Raw genomic sequence first — 9,447 nt, forward strand, 5'->3', positions numbered from 1 at the left:
GGAAATGAGTTCAAGTGAATACAACCATCTTTTTCACAGTACTAAATGCTTAAAAAAGAATCTGGTTTGTCCATTCTGGCAGCTTATGTTTATTCAAGACAGACGAGGCACAGGCAGTAAAAAAAGAAAAGAAAAAAAAAAGAAAATAAAAAAGAAAATTAAAAAACCCCATGAGCTGCAGTACAAAAAGTTAAAAGATAAAAGTAATTTTCTTGTCTAGCTTTTGTTGTATAGTTCTGTAAAACTGCAAGAGCAGCTGTCACTTAGGCTCGTATGAGTTTTTGAGATAGTGCTGATCTACTGGCATGTCTGAGGAGATGTTCACAAACTCATATTTTAGAGACAGAATTATTGTTTCACAGGCATAAGGACAGTGTTAAGAACACAAGTAACCTAAAAAGAGTACTTGGCATACATGACACAAACAGATCCTGCCATAGGGAAGATCTCGGGGTGTTTCAGGATGTGTGACTAAGAGGCAAGATAGATGAAAAGGCAGCTAAAGGGAGCACAATGAGAGCACCCCATACCATTGTTTTGAAATTAATGTTTATCAGTTTTCCATGAATCACCAGCTGCACTTTAAATATCAGTGCCTCTATTCTTCAAGAGACTATAAATACACCCAGTTTTATTTGTCTGTTCCAGAGAAAGCTGTGAAAAGTGTGACTTCTGTTCCCAAAATACAGCAATGATGGAGAGTTGTCACAGGACTGCAAGAACAGGTTTAGCTTTTTTGAGATGAGAATGACAAAATACTGCTGTACACTGTCATATCCCTTTCTGATGGACAAGAGCATTATCAATCTGTTTGATAATAACACTCTTGATGTTTTTTTTACTAGACTTTTTTCCCTCTAATGACTCCACTTCTACAAAACGTCACTGGTTATATTGGTTTGTTTTGTAACCTTGGAAGCTCAAATCTGCATGAATCCATTTCAGGTAGTGGAGCTTTAAGCCCTTTTTCTGGCTTTTAACAAAGCTCAGCTGTCTTGTGCCTAGAGCTGTGCTCAGGTGTTTCCTCCAAATGAGCAAAGTAGGAGTGGAGCAGCTTGTGCACAGTCACACAGCAGAACCAAGCAAGTGATCAATCCTTTCCCACACAATCCCCACTGGGTGAAGGAGTGGGTGAGCAGCATAAACACACTGAGGAGCTGCTGAGCAGCAGACTTCTGTCTCCAACACCAGGACCACTCATTTCCTTCCAGACTTCAAAGGAAACACCAAAAACCTAAAGCTTGGTCTTCACCAAGATCCCTTTCCCTTTCAGTGTGATCAACCTGGAATCCACACATCAGCTATCTTATCCAGAGTCACACAAGGATTTGGAATAACATTTCTTTGTCAAACTTTTAAGCAGAAAGTGAAAATTCTGTGCGCAAAAGAGCACAGTTAAGGAACCTGTACATCCCAGTCCTAACAACAGGGAAAATTAAGAGCAGGGAAAAAGGCATGGGGCTACATTTCTAGTGTTATCTGAGGTCTACTGATAGATTTGTCTATTTTCTAAGCACTGTGAAGTGACCCTTAATATGTTTCCCTAGTAAACCTGGCACATCATAGAGCAAATCAATAACAGCACTGCACTGCAGTTGTTTGATGCAGGTCAGACCTTGAAAAACCTGGAGGATACTTTGAACAGTGATGAAACAATGCTGTGCCAGCCTGTGCTGTGTAGGGGACAGGGGCTGGAATCTAGGTGGAAATTAATAAGGAATTACAAGAAAACCCTACTGAATTGTAGATGTTTCTCTTCCATGGATCAAAACAATTTCTAAGGAATCAAAGATTTTGTAGAAAAAGCAACATGCTTTGTGCATACCTCTGAAAAGAGTGGTAGTTGTATAATTCACATACCTAAAAGGCTTAAAGGGAAAAAAACCAGACAACTTCAAAGGAAATATTTGTGCATTGCCTTTTAGATTACTTTATGGGGGAAATAATTTATCAAATATTTTATAGTTCTGTACCAAACTCTATCTGTTTAGAGTTATATTACATCTAAAGCTTTTTGAAGGGTGATGGTATTTGTAATAAGAATGGTAACTTGACAGTACAACTGCATTTCATGGAAATCTGTGTGAATTAAGGTGGACTTCCTGAGCACAGACCAAATGCCAACGCTTTCAGGCTGCAGCCATCCCTGTTCCAAGGGACAAAGCACATGGACACCTTTCCTTCCCGCTGTGGCTGTTGGAAAGTTGTGGGGTTTCTATATTAGTCAGCACAAGCAGAACTTGTTTTTCTCATTAATTGCACCAGCAGGGTATATAATAAACAGCTGCCTCAGAGGAAATAGGAATGAGAAGGGATAAAAAAGAGAGTCCAGTGTAATGAATACAGTGGTTCTGTTCCACCATGTTCATTCTCTCGCTGGCTTTTGTGAAAAAGAAATAAAAATCTCAGTATGCATACAGTCACTAGCAGACTGGTGGGCTCCAATATCCCAGGGCACATTATTTAGCCCACAGATGAATACTGAATGTGTGTTCCTGTTCCAAAACTTTGCAGTCTCAGTGTAAAATCTGAGGCTATTGTTCAAGCACAGCCTTTGAGGGGGAGTTTCTAAGCTTGAGACAAGGACACAGATTCTGCCCAGAGATGCTTGACTAGGGGCATGCACTCATGGTCCCTAAAGAGAAACACCCAAATACAGACACAAGGTAAAGGAAAATATCTTCTTTCAGAGTTACCTGCTTTAACAGGAATATAGTTTTCCCATTTCAGAAAAGAGAACATTTAGTATCCAAAACAACTTGGAGATTGAATGAACTGAAATGCCCTCCTACCTTTTTTTATTGGTTTCCTTCCCTTTTCCTCAGCTGCCCTACTATAAGAACTGCAGGAAATGGTAGGTTCTGCTTCATATGCATATATACTTCTGTAAACAGTGATATAAAATCCAGGCCCCTCACCCTACATGCAAGGAATTTTTCCTTTCTTTGAAATGAAAACTTTTTAAAGAAATCTTAAGGGGAAAAAAAAAAAACCCATAACTTTCTTCTGGGAACCACAGAGTCTACTTACATATGAAAGTCAAACACTAAATGCATTTTGTTGATGGAATTATAGTGAAAGCTTCCAAGACAGGTCTCCAAATTAATTCAAGTGCATAAGACATCAGAATTCTAATGCAAGCCAAGTGTGCTTCAGCTGTTTCAAATAACACAGCATAAGGGTACAATTCAAGACCTAAAGTGCAAGCTTTGTACCCATAAAAAAAGGGGGATTTACATAGGAAACCAAATTGTGAAGCTGTCCTTTACCTTACCATTCTTTCCAAAACACTGGAGAGGTTTAACTTTCCTCCTTGGTGGGGTTGTGGGTGGTGCAAAGGCAGAAAAGCATCAGGGCTGAGAGCAACATTCTACAGCATCCCCTGAAAAAGGAATGGTGATCTCTGGTTGTGCTTAAATAGGGCCAGGCAGGGGGTGTGGGGTCACAGATGAGGTTGAGTAAGGCTGTTAAGGTGGAGTAAGGCCTCTGACAGACACACACAGTTTGTGCTTGGAAAATTCCAGGCTCCATCTTTCCAGTTTTTCAGGGTATTTTCCTTGCTAGCATAGATGAGGATGCTGCTTTCCTTACCATGGCAATAGGAGGGCAATTTTCAGACAGGCCGGAATATTTTAGAAGTGTGCATCTTGACACTTGCCAGTGAAAGTTATATTCTTTAATACATCACTTGTGTACTTCCATAAATCTCATCCAGGGTGGAAAAATTTCTGGGAAGGGGGATGAGAGGAAAGAGCCTTCAGGCTATTTCTTTTCCCAGTGAAATCCCTCTGTCCTCTTTGGGAACTCCCAGATGCTATGGCAGTTAAATGAGGAAAGGTGAGTGCCTGTGGACAGGCCATAGGTGTGGCCGTAGCAGCCAGAACGAAATCGCAGAAGGATTGGGAGGGAGGGATTGAAAGCAGGGAGGAAGAAGCCTTTCCCCATGGGGAGTGACTGTGCACTGCACATCAGCCTTGTGCTCCCCTCTCTGCTGGTTTTGTGCTGCAGCTGAGCCGTGGTGGCCACTGGCTTTGCCGGGCACAGAGCAGGGCTCGTGTGGCCAGGAGAGTCCTTGGGCTGCCTCGTGTCATGTGGGGCATTCCTGGCCATAATGTCCTTTGCACTTCTAATATAAGTTATGCTGTCTCTTTTTAATACTGTCCCTGTCCCAGTGTGATATTAAAATTATATCAATGTCCCTTCAGTCTATGGGTCAGTGGTTAAATCTGCTGTCAAGTACCAATCAAAGTGTGAATGAAATGAAGAACAAATGGTCTAACTTCATCAGTGTTGTTTTTCTCTTCTTCCCCCAGATAATAATACCTTAAAATAGAATGCCTTATTAACCACAGACCTGAAGGTTAATAAGTACATCAACAAAACAAATGTAGTAAATTAAAACAATGCATTAACATTCATTAGTATTTCACTGTTGATTCCCAAACATGCTGCTATTGCTATTGTGCTATTATCAGGCAATAATTGTTATGTCAAAAGATAGGACCCATATGGTTCAACGAGATCCTCTGGGAGCTTCTGCTGTATGAAAGTCAATCAAAAATACGATTCTATAAGGGAAGATGTGGACACGGGAGAGTTGCTGTCAGTATATGCTACCCATGTGAGAGGCTCAAGTGACTGTTTTAAATAAAAGTTTTTAAATCTAGGGAAAAAGAAGTGAGAGTTAGAATGCTAGCAGTAAAACCAATGGGTTTGTTCAGAGTCTCTAAAACTCAAATGCCAGTCTTTGCCAGACTGGATCCTGTTATCCCATCAATAGAAAATACCCTCTAACACCTCAGAAAAATGCAAACTTTATATATATTTTCCTACGCATAATAACAGGTCCAGATGAGCTAAACTAGCACTTACATCTAAAATACCCACAATTTTGGGTGAGACCTAAATAGATGGAAGGTGGTGAATGTAATGCACTGAACATTCCAGCTGAAGCTGTCTGCCATCCAACACTAAATCCTGTCTTACAACTCAGGTCCTTGTGGTAAACAATTAATCCCCATAATTAATTTCTAGTGTGTTATAACATAGGAGATGGACACGTATCTGGGCTGCCTCTTCTCATTCAGCTGCCCTTGTCCTCCTGGCCATCCTGCTGGAAGGAGTCAGGACAAGCCAAAGGTATTGTGCCTTGGGTTTCAGTGCCATCTGATGTTCACCTGGGACCAGCGTGCTCCAAAAGAGCTTTTGTGGCTTGTTCCCTGCAGATCACTGTGGCACCTGCCTGTGGCAATCCCACCTTCAAGGGGTTATTTGCCTCATGCTCTCTGCAGCCTCACCACCTTCCTCTTTCCCTGCAGCTTTGCCTCCTCACCTTTCCCTCTGCAGCTTTTCCCTGTACCCAGAAGCAGAGGCTGCCTTGCTCTCTTTTCCTGTGCCTCCAGCCTGTGCAGCTTCCAGCAGCCACCACTGTCACCTCTGGCTGACTTGTGCTCCCACAGAGGGCTTGTTCACATCACTGCTGGTGATTCACAGGGTTTGGGGCGCCCTACAAATGAACAGAAGCCGTAACTGCAGCCTCTTGGAACAGCCCCCTCGGATTACATCACCATGTTTGCACTTCTGTGTCTCCTTCACAAGTTCATTGTGAATTTCTGTGTACTCCTGAGGTCAGTGTTTTAACAGCAGGAGCTGTTGTGGCCAGCTCTATCTGGCTGTTCTATCTGGCAGTTTGTATTTACCAGGCACACAGGGGCTGGGAAGGGTTGCGTAAGCTGGTTTCTATGGCAGGTTTCTATTCACCATCTGCTTGACTGAAAAAATATCTTTTTCAGTTAGCACACGGGGTCTGGTGTTTGCATCTTTTGTTTCCTTCCAGATGCAATCTCAGAAACACAGGAGGGGCTGTGAGGCTTTGGAGGGGAGGAAAGGCCTTTTGAAACAGCTCTTTTGCCCAGCTAAAAAACACATTGTCCCCGTTTGGACACTGCAGGAAACTTAACGTCCTGAACAGCCACTTTCCCTGTACCCAGCTACTTTCTATGGCATGGCTTTATCATAAAGGAGATAAAACTGCAAGCCTCTTTCTATATATACCTTCATCCTGTTTCTGGGCTGTTTTCCTAAGGAAACTGGGATCTGTGCTCACCATCACCTTTTTCCCCTCCTTCCCGAGCTGCTCTTGAGCCTCTGACTTATTTCTGCCCCATTTAGAAGAGAAGACACAAAATTAAGTCCTTGCATTTGACAGGAGAGGGGAGAGGCCTATTGATGACCTCAACAAGAGATGTGGAGTAAGAGTCCACCCCTTGCTACAAACTCAGGAGGCCACTCTGGAGAGAGAAGTTCTGAATGCCCTGTTCATGAAAAATTGTTTTAATCAGAACTTGCAGCAGACACAAATACACAAAAGCAAATCCATAGGAGACTGCTTATGGGACTGCCCTTTTGCAGCAAGTCTCTCTGGCTAAGAATATCAAGCAGAACATCCCTAGAAGGGCCAGCATGGGCAGCAGCAAGAGCAGCCCAAGCGATGTGTGGTGAGATGGGTGTTTCTGGATGACACAAACCCAGAGTCCTCAGGGGGAAAAGCTTCTGTTTTGCACAGCAGCTTGAGGAAAGGCAGGCTGTAAGATCACAGGTGAACAGCCAGAGGTCAGGCACACATCATATAAGTCCCTGAAGCAGTCCCAGAACTGGGATTCATCCAACACCACAGACACTGCCATGCAAAGGGGAGCAGCAGAAGCGAGGATGCTGATTCACTCTGGTGAGAGTTTCTGAGAGCAGCCTCCTGATGGCCAGGCTGCATGAAACAGGGTGTGCACACTGCCACAGCCCCCTGCTCTGGCAGCACTGGGTGTTCCCCACACACCACCTCTTCCTCCCATTCATCCTGGGGAAGGCATTGCCATGCACTGGTGCCTGGCTGCCCGCTGCTGGCACAAGGGACTTGGCAGCTTTGTCAGCCCAGCTCCTGGAGGATGAAGCTAAACCATGCCCCAGATGTGTTGTCTGGGAGAGAATGGGACAGCTGTGGGGAGGAGAGCTGTACCAGTCACAGCTCCCCACGGTGGCCCAGGTGTTGGCCCAACAGATGTCACCTGGAAGGTGACCACCAAGGTGATGCACAGAACACTTCTGAGACCCAAGTTATGCCCTACATGAAAGAGCCTGGGTGCCCCTGGGCCCTTTAGCTGCTCACAGGGGGTAAGGCAGCCTCAGCTGTTCTTGGGCACATCCCACTGGCAGCTGTAATTCACTGCCATAAATATGTAAGGACAGATGGATCAAATTGTATTTTCTTATATGCTGTTCCCTCAGTCTTGGCTCACTGTTATCTCATTCTGCTGGGACAAATATTATATGTTTCAAGCACAGCACAGATAAAAGACTGAAACTTTTATTTTTAAGCTATGATAAACTAAATGTTTAAAGGAGGAATGCCAGAGGTAGCATCCACCCTCCTGCAGGATGTGTAACCTGAAATTTGCTTTGAGAGTTTATAGCTTGTTTGCAGGGTTCAGGCAGAACACAAAGCACAAAGAAAGCATCTGGCCATGATCCTTTTGTGCACTTTAGCAGCCTGCAAATGAGATCTAGCATGTATATGTATTTATAAAGCAAAAATAATCAAAACAGCTTTCAAAGGGAAGATTTCTGTCAAAAACTTCTGACAGCTCATGAGCAGCACTCAGACTGTGCTCTGTGTCTCACAGGCTGCCACTCACTGAAGCTGTAACATCACCTATCTCAGGAAGTCAGGTTTTAGGTTATAGGTACACTGATAAGGTAAAAGAAGGTTTTTAAAAAAAGGTGAAATGTGAAAAATAATGGTGCTGCAGTTAATAGAGTAATCCTCTGTAGAGATTCCCATCTGCCTTGGCACAGTCTGGAGGAGGCAAACATTGTAATCTGAGCCATACTTGCTTTAGCCAACTGCTTTGCTTCCAGCTCTGGTTAGGAGCATTGTATTCTGTATGAAGCAATAAGAGTGAAATCTTGAGGACCAGGACATTTTAACACCACATTTCTCCTATTTATGTGGGGTAGTTTATTAAAGTCAGTTCAGTCATGTTCATCAGTTGATATGTGCTGAGGTAGTTGACCACGATATAAATCATGAGGCCAGGCCAGAAATTACCTTTAAGGGAAAAAAGAAACATTAACAACCAGCAACATGAAAAACAGACCTTATATCCCACAGGTATTCATCTTGCAGGAGTAAGAGGCTTGACCTGCAACCACAGTGAGGCTCTGTCAGTCAGCAGCTGCCAGAGTTGCTCCAACAACTGAGGGTGTTTTTTGTACATCCAGGCACAGGACCTCCAGCAGCATTTTCTTACATCGCTCATGGAAAGCTTGGAATGAAGTGGAATCTTAAATGTTGTGCTTTGGAAGGCGAATCACAACCCAGAGAGATGCTTTTGGGCCACAGTGCCCAGGTATGCAGAAGGAGGATTTGGATATTGCTGTTCATGAGGATCATGCTACTGTATCCATCATCTGCCAGCCAGCAAAGCTTCCTCAGGGAGTGCTCATTTTGGCTCAGAATGGGACTATCCAATTCCCACTGTCTCCTATATAGTCTGTATATTAGAACATCTGCCATGGAAGATTTAGTTCTTCACTGTCAGTTTCTGCTTTGTGAGTTAGCTGGGTGCTAACACCCAGTATTCTCTTAATTCTGCAGAAAGACTTGCACCGTGATAATACTAAAATTATTTGTGTGTAGGCTATTACCATGAGGTTCATGCTGAGGTCCTTCTCCTTCTCTTTCTTTTTCATCTGTATTTAAATCTGAGTGCATACATTTTATATTCAGTAACTACTAAGTGGCAGTTTAAGGAAAGTTTTTCTTGATTCATGATAAATCATACCTTTTGATATACAGGTCTCATTCAAAATGGGTTGAGTAATTTTGGTTTTGTTATCTCAAATCTTTGTTCTCTAATGAAGATCTATTTTAAATATAGTTTTCACCTTCTCAAATCTAAAAGCATGCAATCTTTCCTAAAGATTACTTTCTTCCCCAATATTTTTAATAATTAATTCAGTGATATGAGTAGCACTGTGTACAAAACAAGATAAACACAAAATCTGCCTGCACCCAAACTCAGGGGGAGGTGCAAGCTGTCTCCAGATTATCCCCAACCCAGACAGAGAGTAACAGCACCAGGAAAGTGCAGAAGAACCTTGGTATCTCAGGGCTCCTGCTGAGCAAGATCCTGGCAACATCCGCTTTCATTGTCTGCTGAGTTGCTTGATTTGGGATAAGATAGGTATGCACAGGGTACATGGTGTACAAATAACTATTGCTTGCTTTTCTTCGTGATATTTGTGCCTTTGGTTTCCTTTGCAAGGTCCAGCTTGCATCCAACACTGGAAGACAAAAACCACCCTGAGAACAGAGAGTGCCTATGTCCAATCCACTGACAAGACTAAATAAGACAGTCCTGAAAACAAGAAAGAAATACATACCTGTGCCTA

This window comes from Catharus ustulatus, chromosome 7 (assembly GCF_009819885.2).
Source record: "Catharus ustulatus isolate bCatUst1 chromosome 7, bCatUst1.pri.v2, whole genome shotgun sequence".
In the NCBI taxonomy this organism is placed as follows: Eukaryota; Metazoa; Chordata; class Aves; order Passeriformes; family Turdidae; genus Catharus; species Catharus ustulatus.